The sequence below is a fragment of the Harpia harpyja genome, chromosome 2 (genome assembly GCF_026419915.1).
Source record: "Harpia harpyja isolate bHarHar1 chromosome 2, bHarHar1 primary haplotype, whole genome shotgun sequence".
Classification (NCBI taxonomy): domain Eukaryota; kingdom Metazoa; phylum Chordata; class Aves; order Accipitriformes; family Accipitridae; genus Harpia; species Harpia harpyja.
The window spans coordinates 5,394,971-5,407,793 of NC_068941.1; the positions used below are offsets into that span (position 1 = coordinate 5,394,971).

At 35.7% G+C, this 12,823-nt stretch overlaps 1 protein-coding gene across 1 annotated transcript in view; it reads left to right on the forward strand.

Annotated features, from left to right (window-relative positions):
- Window positions 1-5,318: 5,318 nt before the first annotated feature.
- LOC128153979 (bifunctional heparan sulfate N-deacetylase/N-sulfotransferase 3) overlaps window positions 5,319-12,823 on the forward strand; it is a 538,027-nt gene continuing 530,522 nt past the window's right edge. The window contains exon 1 of the mRNA XM_052813981.1: window positions 5,319-5,345. The gene's annotated coding sequence lies outside the window, so the exon portion shown is untranslated. The remainder of the gene's footprint in view (window positions 5,346-12,823) is intronic.

A 12,823-nucleotide genomic window follows, 5' to 3' on the forward strand; every position in this document is an offset into this window, starting at 1 on the left:
ACTTGGGCTGTGTATTTAAGGTACTCAAAAGGGCAACATACACGAGTCTGAAGAGCAGCAGGTGACTAACTCAGCAAGATTAAAAAAAAAAAAAAAAAAAAAAAGCATCTTCCTTACCTCATCACATTTTACCAAGAGTTGGATGTTGGGGCCTCCACAAACAGACTATTCATCTCCCTCTTCTGTTGACCTGAATTCCTGACACACAACAATGATGCACACAAACCAGCACCCAAATTACTACAAAATTACTACACATAGCTTTTTTTTCTTTTTCTATGATGCATTTCAGAGAGTTCAGCTATTCAATTTTCATACTTTTTCCATCTTGTACTTAAAAAATAATCTGTACAGTCTCTAGGTATGATCTGAAAGCCACAATATTCTGGTTTCTTTAAAGACTTGCTATACATGCATGGGGGGAGGGGGGGCAGGATTGGAAAAGGAACTGAAGTTATATCAATCTGAATGTTCCATAAGAGCAAGTTTTAATCATGAAGACATCCTGCTACAAGTTAGAAAGCATACTTAGTAATTATGTGCCTTCAGGTAATATTTTAATATCTTTGTATACGTGGAGTGTAACCTAGTGTTCTCCTACAGTTCTATAAAAATTAAAATATAACAGGACATGGTTTTGATTGATCTTGCCATCAGTTGACTGTGGGTGTCTAAGCCTGCTTTGAAATAGTCACTGGCACTACCTCAAAAAGCACCAGATGCACCATTTGCATAAGTAGGGCGTTATATCTGAGCTTTTTTTCTTTTCTTTTTTGATGACTACAGATTTATGGTACTAAACGATTTTGTTCGCAGATGGACAAAAAAATCCTGAGAATCTTCTAGATGTCAGTGAGAAGCTCACAAAGTATCTAAGAACTTATTCAGCACTGTTGGACATGCTCTGATAGAGTCACAGAATAGCTGAGGTTGGAAGGGACTTTGCAAGGTCATCTGGTCATACACCTCCTGTGAGCTCTTCTCATTTGTGCCATCAGCACCACAGGGAACATGGTCTGACAGCGGAAACTGTACTATAGCTGTCCCAGACACACTTCTTTCCATCTCTGGTTCGACACACTCCGAAAAATTTAACTGCAGATTAGCTAAGAAAAACAAAGAACTAGTATAAAAAGGTACACGTCTGCTAGAAAATTTCCCTGCTGACACTTTAGTGAAGATGCTGTAATTATCTTGACCCTGGTTTATGCCACAGGAGTGGATACAGGTGTTCACACTGCACAGATGAACAAAACACAGGAAATGCAAACACCAGAACCTAGCCTCTTCTCCACACAGTGTGTAATAACTGATGGCTTTCACCCACACCTAAGAGAAGTTATGAGTTAGAAGTGCAATCAGCACAGAACATTCTCCCCAGCAAACATTAAGGAAAAAAAAAAAAAATCAGTAAAAGAAAATTACTGCCAAAGATGCAAAGTATTTCAAGTAGTAAGTTCCAATCTCATTGTATTAATTAGCTATTTTGAATTGTAATAGACACTTCATCTAATCACGGATACACTGTTCAAAAACATCTCATTCAGTTAAGGTTTCAACACTTCCTCCAATCCCAAGAATTGTAAAATAACTAAAGATAGCTTCACAAAAAGAAACAGATTTTCCTTTTCAATAAAAGCTCAAAAACATGCCAAACTTTGGATTTCCTTAGCAGAGCAAAATCTTTTTTGAATTTCAAAACTAATTTAGGAATAAAAACATAAAACATTCATTAACACAGTATTAGAGGAGTATTCTACAAAAAAAAAAGTATCCAGGAATAGAGTACTAACACCTAGAATTTCACTTGTGTGTTTCAGAAAACTAACCATTAATTATCAATAAAACCAAAAAATATCCTACAGAGAATAAAATTGAGTCTCAAAAAAAGAAACAAATTCTGTACCCTAAGCCCTTTCTTCAAAGAATTCATAGTGATGGGAAGCCCAAGCCATAACTTTATGCTGAATAGTTGAGAAACACTGCAATTACAGGAGAATTTGCTTTGTATTGGGCTCATTAAAAGCATAAGGATGAAAATTACTTTTCAGTTTGTAGTAATTGCATTTTGTTGACATCTGATTAGTCATGCTGGTCTTAAATGCTGACAAGGCCATTAATAACGTGGGAATTAATGAATTAGGTAATTCAGAACATTTCTGAGTAAATAAATTTTTAGAGTAATTACCCTCTGTAATGTCACTTTAAGACAATGAATATGGCATATTTGTACTAAAAAAGCATTTTTAATGATGTAAATACATCGAGATTTTTTGAATTAAGGAAACATACTTAAATAAAATCACAAAAAGGTCAACTAGTTTATACTGTTTAAGGCAAAATACTGACAGATTATTACTCTATTAGCTAAATCAAATAGCTCCTACAATACCTTTACACTCTGGCAAAATAATCATTTAACATTACATATTTCTACAGAATGTCAGCTTAAAAAAAATTAAAAGGGGAGGTAATAGAGGATTCTTTTGAGACTTAGTGATGAAATACGATCATAGAATCATAGAATACCAGGTTGGAAGGGACCTCAAGGATCATCTGGCCCAACTTTTCTTCGCAAAAGCACAGTCTAGACAAGATGGTCCAGCACCCTGTCCAGCTCAATCTTAAAGAAGTGTCCAGTGTTGAGGAATCCACCACTTACCTCAGAATATTATTCCAATGACTGATTGCTCTTATTGTGAAAAATTTTCCTCTTGTGTCCAATTGGAATCTCCCCAGGACTAACTTGTACCCATAATCATGCTTAATTATTTCATTACGAGTTATCATGGGTTGGAAAGATAAATTTTGCTAATTCTTTAGTGTCTATAATCCCAAAATTCCAGTAGCAATACACTCCAATTTTTCCTCCTGCAAAGATACAAGAATGTCACAGCACAGGTGAAGAGCCCTCTGGAACAGGCAGATGAAGAAACAGTGTCATATAGCAGTAATCAGAGAAACAGAAACTTTCATAATGCTTCATATTGCAAACATGAAATAAATTATTTTATTAGAAGCAAATTATTAATTTGAATTTTTCAAATTCTAACAAGAACATATCTCAAAACATTACCTTCATCTTATGTCCTAGAAGAGGCAATACTGACTTCAATGAAATTATTACTATATGCTGTAGTTACTACTGCACTGAGAAGGGATTCTAATTTCAATGGCTATTCAGAGCAATAGGATTTCTATCTTTCAAAGAAATAGCCTTTTTTATGGGTGCAGCAGAATTCCATAAACAGTGCCTTAGTAATTCTTTTACCAGTTAAATAGCTATGAAATCATCACTTCATTAAAACTGTAAGACATAAGACTAATTCCTTTATGGGTGATCTCAATAGGTAATTATTATAGAGCTAATACTGTTTCAAAGTCATCTAAATCAATGCAAAATCAAAGCAAGGAAGGAAACATTTTAAATATCTGCAAGGACTACATTAATCATATAAAAAAAAATTCTCGGACTATTTCTGCCAGTAACTCACACCTACTGACTTCAAACAAGCTTTCTGTCTGCTTTTAAGGAAGTTTTTTTAAGATCATATCTATAACTCAATTTCTGCAGTTTCACAAAGACTCTGGTTTCTGGTGGTGCTCTTCATAGACAGGTTCCTGCTTACGTACATCCAATAGCAGAGTACACAGAAAACTCTTTCTGCCTTAGCTCTACTCTGAAATACAGAAAAAAATAATACTCCCTTCCCCTTTCATTTTGATTTGACAGACTGTAATTTCCTTTACTGTGTTAAATTGTATAAACCATTGTGAGTCATCACCAAAGTCAGTAAGACTCCTTTTGATAAAGTTAAAACAGGTGAATACGTTCTTGGGCTGTATGGCCTCCAGATAGCAGAAAAAACCCTCCAAAGATTAGCTGTTAGCAAGTGGTCATGTGGAAGGAGCTTTTGTGTTCCGATCCCATTCAGTGCTTTGGCATTTGTCAAATCTTTGCTTATTAATAGAGTCAGGATTTCATTCCAGATATAACCAGGGAATTTTTGCCCCAGGCTTTGGCAGACCAAGATTTCTCATATGGACTTTAAAGCAAAAGGCTCATGTAATGTTAATCAGAACAAACCTGAATGAGAAAGAAGCCTGAAAATAAGCTTTGCCAAGATGCAACTTCCCATGGGGGTTTCCTGAGAAAATGATTAATATTTCTCTACTCATACAGAAAAACACTGTTCAAAACCACTTTTCCCTTGCTCAAGTAGGAAAATGTGAACTGAAATCAAAGCATATTAGCACCTTTAAAATATTAATGCTCTGGATTTCTTCAGCAAACTTTTTCAACACTGCATTATTAATGACAACTAATTGTAGTGGAGATTGCTGTAGGACAAGGTACTTTTACTATAGACTTTATATTTTTAACTATAAAATATTTTTTTGTAAAACCCACTGGGATTGTGGTAGGATTTCATCATATCTTCTAGCATTCAGATGTTAGTCTTGACTGAAAATTGATAATCAGAACCAGTAACTTACGAAAATCTTGGCAAGCATTACTGGTTTTGTATAAAATTGCTTCTATGATATAAAGAATAATTTATTTAAAAATATTGTTGCAGAGACTGCATTCAACTATACCCAGTCACAGTATTTTTTGGTAGCAAGAAATATCTCATAATTACCACTGCCAATATTTAGGCACACATCTTTGATTAAGGCTATGGTTTGGGTGGGCAGCATTACAACTACTCTAAGCTGCTTAAGTAGATCCTCAAAGCCAAGGATCACCAGAATTCAGCAGTATAGTTTAAACATGTCACATTCTTCCTACAAAAGCTCCATATCAAAAGGGAATGGAAGGTCACACAAGAGCTCATTTACCTGATCTGTGAAACCTAGAGATTGTCAGCTTCTTTCAGTGACACAGCAATGTAAAGAACACCTGAAAAGCAATATAATATTTACATCAGGAAAAAGCTGTTTTACTAAAGAATGGGATCAGTTAGCTACAATTGCACCTGTGTCCTGGTTTCAGCTGGGATAGAGTTAACTGTCTTCCTAGTAGCTGGTACAGTGCTATGTTTTGAGTTCAGTATGCAAAGAATGTTGATAACTGATGTTTTCAGTTGTTGCTCAGTAGTGTTTAGACTAAAGTCAAGGATTTTTCAGCTTCTCATGCCCAGCCAGCGAGAAAGCTGGAGGGGCACAAGAAGTTGGCACAGGACACAGCCAGGGCACCTGACCCAAACTGGCCAACGGTGTATTCCATACCATGGGACGTCCCATCCAGTATAGGAAAGGGGAAGTGGGGGCGGGGAATCGCCGCTGGGGGACTAACTGGGTGTCGGTCGGTGAGTGGTGAGCAATTGTACTGCGCATCATTTGTACATTCCAATCTTTTCATTATTGCTGTTGTCATTTTATTAGTGTTATCATTATCATTATTAGTTTCTTCTTTTCTGTTCTATTAAACCGTTCTTATCTCAACCCACGGGTTTTGCTTCTTTTCCCAATTTTCTCCCCCATCCCACTGGGTGGGGGGGAGTGAGTGAGTGGCTGCGTGGTGTTTAGTTGCTGGCTGGGGTTAAACCACGACAACCTGTTTTCAAAAAAAGAAAAAAAAAATTGACTCTCAGATACAAGTTGTTCATGAGAGCCTCAAAACATCCAGCCTTCATCCACCCCAGATACACAGCCTGGAGCCCCCTCTTGATGATAAATGCCTGTGTTCCCCTTTTAAAGACCTGAATACTTGCACATCTCCTAGAGCAAGTGGAAACAAAGAAGTTAATGGTTGCTGTAACAGAAGTTATGGTCACTATCTTTCTCTCTCATCAAATCATCATTCATTAGGATTGTTTTTACTCATAGATCAATTACAAAACCTCCAATTCTTGCACTTGAATTCTTGCTTTAAGTAGTGCCAAACCCCGGACCGCTCAAGGATTTCTTGATTGATTTATGGCATTGCACACTATCGTCTATTTTTACTGAACTTTGTATTTTTGACATTATTTTGTCTTTGTACCCCTGTAGCTTTGATATCTGCTATAATCCTAAATCAAATGAGATTGTGATCACAGCTGCTCATTTCCCTCCCTTATCTTTCCAATTTCAACTACGTTGCTTATATTACTGAAACTCTAAAATTACTGCTCCCAGTCTACTCTCTGGTAGTTGATAATGCTAGGCTGCTGTTCAATTTGATCTGTTTACACCCTTAAACATACCCTATTTTCTAATTTTACAAAGTACTTCAATGCCTTGCCTATTTTTGCAGTCCATTTTTATTACAGTTCTGATATGCTTTTTTTTTTATATGATTGCATGTATCATGATACCATCTTTACTTTTAGCTCTGATTGTCTGTTATGATTCATATTAAAAATGCTTAATTCCAGAGTAAGTTCCATTCCTCTGTCCATGTATTGGCTGTTGACCTTGAGCTAGCTAGCTAGACTGAACGATCTCTCCTTAAAATTCTCTTCTTTCAAAGCATGAGTTTATGGAAATGAAATAGAAATTTGCTCTGACTACTTTAAAATCAAAACACTCCTAAGCCCTTAGAATGTAACAAAGTACTTCCCACTTCTAAAGGTATACATTTATGTGTAGTACATCATGACACACTATGTAGGCTGCTCTGTTAACATTATAATTTAGAAATCTACAGAATTGTGATTATCCATAAATTTTAGAGTACTTTGCTAGTAATTCTAATACAATATTATCATGTAAAAACCTAAATGACACCAAGCAACTAAGAAATCCAAACAAAAATACACTAAGAACTTAGGAATACTCTAAAGTAACATTAGGAAACAATGTTTTGTTGGTCAATCACTCAAATACACTGTGACAAGCTAAAAACTTTTACCCTACTTGGTGTTTTAGATACACAAATGGGTAGAGCACATATTCTATCAGCTAGCTTGATGATATCAAGAGAAGCAAAGAATCTGGGAAAACTTCACACCCATGTGTAAGTGCTGATGTTGTAATAAGGCACATCCATTACTTCTTACAACAGAAGATTATCATCTATAGTTTATACTACACATTTTAGTTGTATATTGTATTTCATTGTGTGTATACAACAACCCGCAAAATAAACCAAATAAAACCAGACATACATACAAAATTTGACAAATAATAGACAAGGTGGCCATTTCCCACCTTTTTCCTTTTATCTCATTCCATTTACAGTACCATCATCTACTGTCCTAACAATTGTTACAGAAGCTGTATTTGAAGACCATTTCATATTTAAGTGCAAATCATATTTCTATTGCTGTTTTTAATTTAAAGAGTGTGAAGTCAGTTATGGACAGAGTCAAAATAAAACAGGAGTTTGTTTTCAAACAACTGGAAGATTCAAGGGACAAACATGACAACATACTGTGAGTTAATTTCCAGTACTTCACAATTTAGAATGCATACCAAAACAAATAACCTGATCCAAAGCACAATGAAGGCAAGAGAAAGGCTCTTGCTAATTTTAACAAATTCCATCCAATGCTTCCGATTTCAAACTTTTTTGCCAGGACTGGGCCTACATCTAATGATAATCATCCTATATGTTTTGAAACTAAAGCTTTTTTTTAATTAATGGAACAAAACTTGGTCTTACAAATTACTTCAACTCACTTAAATCATCCAAATAGAGCTTACCCTAGATTTAGCAAAAAGAAAGATGATGTGGCAAGACAGGTAATTTTATATTTAGTTAGAAGTGATGTTCTTTAGATCAGACATTAAAATGAAATACATGCTTCTATTCAGTAGAAATTAAGCCTTCTGTGGCACTTCAACAAAGTTACAGACACCTCAGCAAATGTGTCTCCTTATTACAGCCTTGGCACTAAAGGTTTGGCTGACGCATCAAGAAACAAGCTCAATAGCTTGAGCCATTTATGACTGGGTTGAACAGTGCTCAGGGGAAAATAATGGAGCAAACACTCCTGCAAAAACAGGGAAATGAAGCAGGCATCATATTGTACTAAGTCTTTTCCATTCCAGACCACTCAATTTTTACTGGCATTTTAGCATCTCAGACGCAAGGAATAACTAGAAACAGTTGTAGATGAATGTTAAATTTCAGCAGGAATACCAACTTCTTCAACAGAATCTGACTTGTTTCATTCCACAGATTATTAATGGATCCCTTCCACAATGTGCCTACACAAGATTTTTATTAAGCAACTCCCTGCTTGTTTCACATTGTTCTAAGAAAAAGAATAGATTCACTGAATCTATTCTTAACCCAGCGGCTTCACAACACACAACTTAGGAAGAAAAGCAGCTAGCAGTAGACTTTCTCCAGTGTTACATTCATAATTATGGTGCATTTAGTGACAGAAGACTTAGTTTTCCTTAATAAGAAATCTGAGTCATATGAACAGAATTACATTTTCTTTGCTTGCTGTAAATGGAAAGAACCAATGTAATCTCTTGTAACGGGGGGGAATTAAAGGAAGTGAAACCAAAGAAGAGAGGTACCTGAGGAAACCCAAGACTAACTATCACATTTTTTAATAAAAAGCCTTTAAGATTCCAGAAAAAAAACCAAAATGGCAAAAGAGTCAGCTTTTGCAAAAAATATGAGCATAAAATAAGCCAGGGAAAAGGGGTATAGCAAAAGCATTTCAGCTTATGACAAAGCAATTAAATGAAAAATTTATTTTACTTTGCAGTGGTTTGAAAATTATATAAATGATGCTACAGTTTTAGAAAGCAATTCTCAGGAGTCCTGATGAAGCAATCGGGGGGGCGGGGGGGGAAATGGTGTCCCTGACCTTCCCTTTCTCTACTCTGTGCAAACAACGCCCTAAAACACACCAAACAGATATTAATCTTCAAGTCTAAATAACTTTTTTCCAAGGGAAAAGGAATGTGCTGCCTGGAGATACGCAATTGAACAGAGAAGTTGCAAATCATTTTTGCATATTCAGTTTTAACATACTAAGTAATCCACCAGAAAGAGCTGAGAATCAGCAACAAATGCTTTTTTCTTCTGAAACAACATAGAGAGATTTTGCTCTCTCGCCACAGTACAAGGTAGACACTACTCACTTCATATTGGACACCTTGCCTAGAAAGCTTTCCCTCTCCTGTTCTCTGGCTCCTATTGCATTAATTGGGTCAATGTCACAAGGACAATAGCATTAAAACAGCACAGGCAGGAACCCCCTGTATCTATCATATAACAAAATAGAATGACTAATAAACAGTTGCCAGGATTTTTGCAGTTAGTCTCTTTTCCCTTTATTACATCAACCTCTCTGTGCCCTTTATTCCTACACTAGATTTGCTTTCCTCTATAGCACATATACAAACCAAAACCTGCTTCTAAATGAATTGTAAAATGATATACTATGGTCCCTTATTCAGTCAAACTGCATTATGAACAGAGCAATATGAATAACTCTGTCTACTAAATAACATGGAAGTACAACAGACAAAGATAAGTGAAGCATAAATTACGGGGTCCAAGCTAGAACTGTTTGTTGCACCTCCACTATTCCATGTGTCACTCTTTCTTAATAAGAAATTGCAGAAAAAAAAACCTACTAAATATTACACTTATAATTACTTCCTAAATATTCCCATTACAACTAACAAGCAAGTTAATTAGCACAGAAATCACACATATTTGTCTTACTAAGCTCTAGCACATCACTGAGCCTAATGTAAAGATATATTCTAAGTTTAATAATGAGTGGCAGTAGTAAGAGAGGACAAATTAATAACACAAGATTAAAAAAAAAAAAAAATTGTGGCATTTGGAAGGGGGGGGGAATTAGTGCCAAACAGACTCAAGCAAAGAATGTGTAAGCATTACAGTCCTTGAGGTATATTTATAATTTGCCTATTAATCCTAAAAGGAACTATCCATTACAGACCCTGAGTTCGACATAGGACTAAGACCATGCCAAATTTTATTCCAACCTTCTTTTAAACTATGAAAAAGCTTTATTATTTAGGCATTCTAGAATTATTAGCCTTGTGGAAGAAAAATACCCAACATCAGCAAGCAATTATGCAGATGCATTTGTACTGTGGAAGTTAAAGGTTTATTCTGCTTTCAGATGAATAAAATAATGCCTCTGTATAGAGCTAGCCAATTCCTTTAAAAGTTTGCATTTCACATTTAATCTAGTCCTATAATTTAATCATGATAGTCTTATGTATTATACTAGGATTGAATAAGTGTGTAATTATCTGAATGCAAGATTTTTATGCATGAGATAATTACAGTGCTACAGGCTATCCCCACAATATAGACAAGGATAGATGAACCAATTAATTTTTTTTACTGTTTATATTTCATGCAACTCTTCCATATTCCTGGGTAAATATAAGAGATTATACAGACTATCATATTTATACGACTTTGGACCTTGAATACTTGCTACCTATGAAGAGAGCTTGTTCTGAATTTCACAAAAGTCTGTGAATATTATTTTAGTTCTTCAACAAGAAATGAAGTAAAAGTCTCTGAAGGAACAAAAGTTTGAGTCATAAAATTTTTTAAGAATTGAAAACTCAGCATAGTTAAGTTTACAGATCCCAAGATTATTTGCATGTTATCAGTGAACAATGAATGCACCTTTTCTATCATTTGACCTTAAACTCCTTTCTCCTAGCATCCTTCAACTCTTCTTATGAAACACTAGAACTGAAATGCTCACTGAGAGGAAAAGCAGGACATTTCAGGGACTTGTGTAACTTTGGTATGGAGTAATGGAAGCTGCCTCAAGGCAAGGACACTACCTCAGTATTACCGCTGCTTAACCCTTTGTAGGTAGGGTTACTGAAAAAATACTTAATAAGAAAGGGAATTTCTATCAAAGCCAGCATTTTAACTACCTACTGGAAACAAACAAAAAGGTATTGTACCTTTACGTTCTCAAACTGTGAGGAAGAAGGTGGAAGGGATGTGGAATTCAGAAGGAAATTGAATCTAGCTTTTATCTCCCAGTTCCCTTCTTTCTTCTCTCTCATTTTTTCCTCAAACACACTTACTCTGAATTTGGAGGGACAGAAGGATGGGGGCCAAGTTACTCAGGCATAAACACTTCTGTGTGCACACAGCTACAGGATTCCTACCCATTCTCTCCTGCCCAATGCAGTGAACCAAGTTGAATAGCAAGGACATTCCATTCTAGTTGTATGAGAAAAATGTTAAGAGTCTCTGCTTCCTTTTCCTCCCCACCTTGCACAGCCAGAACAGGCTAAGCTGCACTGCAGAAAGATGGCTGCAGTACAGAAAAAGGATTCTCCCTGAAGTCTATGCTGCGTGCTAGAGAAAAATCTTGGCAGTACCCAGAGCTTTAGAGTACCAAACAGGCAATGATAATAGGCAGGGCGTCCCTCACTGAACTAGGTCATGGGCTACGTTGCATAGGAGAAAATTGTGCTGGCTTTGCAGGAATGCAAAGGAACATGGCTTGTAGCATTAATAATGGGCTCGAGACTGGGGCTGGGGCCTTGGGACAGGCCAGAGAATATGCTGACAGCTGTGGCTCCAGCAGTTACAAATAAAAATTACTTTGAGAATCACTGGTCTTAAACAGCACAGCTCAGATAAGGTAATAAAATAAGAATACTCTTAATAAGTATTTGCCATGAAAGACAAGAAATCATTTTCTTTTGTGTTCCAGTCGTAGGCAAGACAGAATGTAGGTCCTGTCAGATATCCATCAGCTAGGAGAAGAAAAATACAATGAGCTGATTTAGTTTCTGTCATATAATTTATTTTCTTGGCAAACAAATTATTTCCTTTTGTATTTGCTCAATATAGATTATATCCACTAAACCAAATTTTTTTTCAAATATCAATCTGAAAATGCTTATCTACTTGTTGATAAGTATGAAATAAACACTATCTTAATGTTTAACTCTTTCTGTATTTTCTCCTTTAACTTAGGAGGATAACAGCAAGTAGAAATTCACCCTTATTTGATGCTACCAAAACAAGCTCTACAACACAGCATGAAGTCTGGTGCCTGCATAGGTACAGACATTACCACCTTTCTACCTAAAATTTCAACATAAAAATCGTGCTAAATAGCCAACATACTTGCATCATTTTCAACTAGGAGTCATCTTTCTTTAGCTTTAATGAATATTAATACAGAACAGAATTGTAAACATGAAACAGATTTTATACTCCTCATAGTCTACTTCAGACTTAAAAACATCAAAGAAATCAGAATGACATAATGTAGTTCTGCTAAAACATAGTAAACTTAGAAAATGATAGAATTTCCATTATTGACTTACTGGTCTCAGTTTCTCTACCAGATCAACTGAAGAGGTCTGGTTTTGCTTTAATGTACCTGAATAATTTTAAATTTATTTACAGCGAGACATAAATGGGTAAATAAAATATCTTGTATTCATTAGAAAGTCACAGATTTAGAAAGACTACTGAGTCTTATAAAGGCAGATTTTCTTTCCGAGATGCATACTCATGAGGCAAATCTTACAAAGCATAATATGTTGACTGCATCATAGCTGTCTATTCAATCACAGAGCCAATACAATGAAATCAAGTATTCTACACAAAGGATTCATGTTTGGATCCTGTAGTTAAATAACCAACTTGGGCACCAAACCCCAGCGTATTTATACAGAGTATAAATAAACAATCAAGTAACTGCTGAACGAGCAGGGAACAAGCCTTTAATATGGTGGCCTTGCTGTCATTCCTGCTCATCTCCATGTTTATAGCCTGTCGTTTCCAGCAGGTTCAAAGTAGCTTATAGATGAGTAAAAACATGGTTATAGGAAATAGTTAAGTGTTTGACAAGTTACAAGCACACAAAATTTAAGTACCTGGATTGTCTATCCATATCTT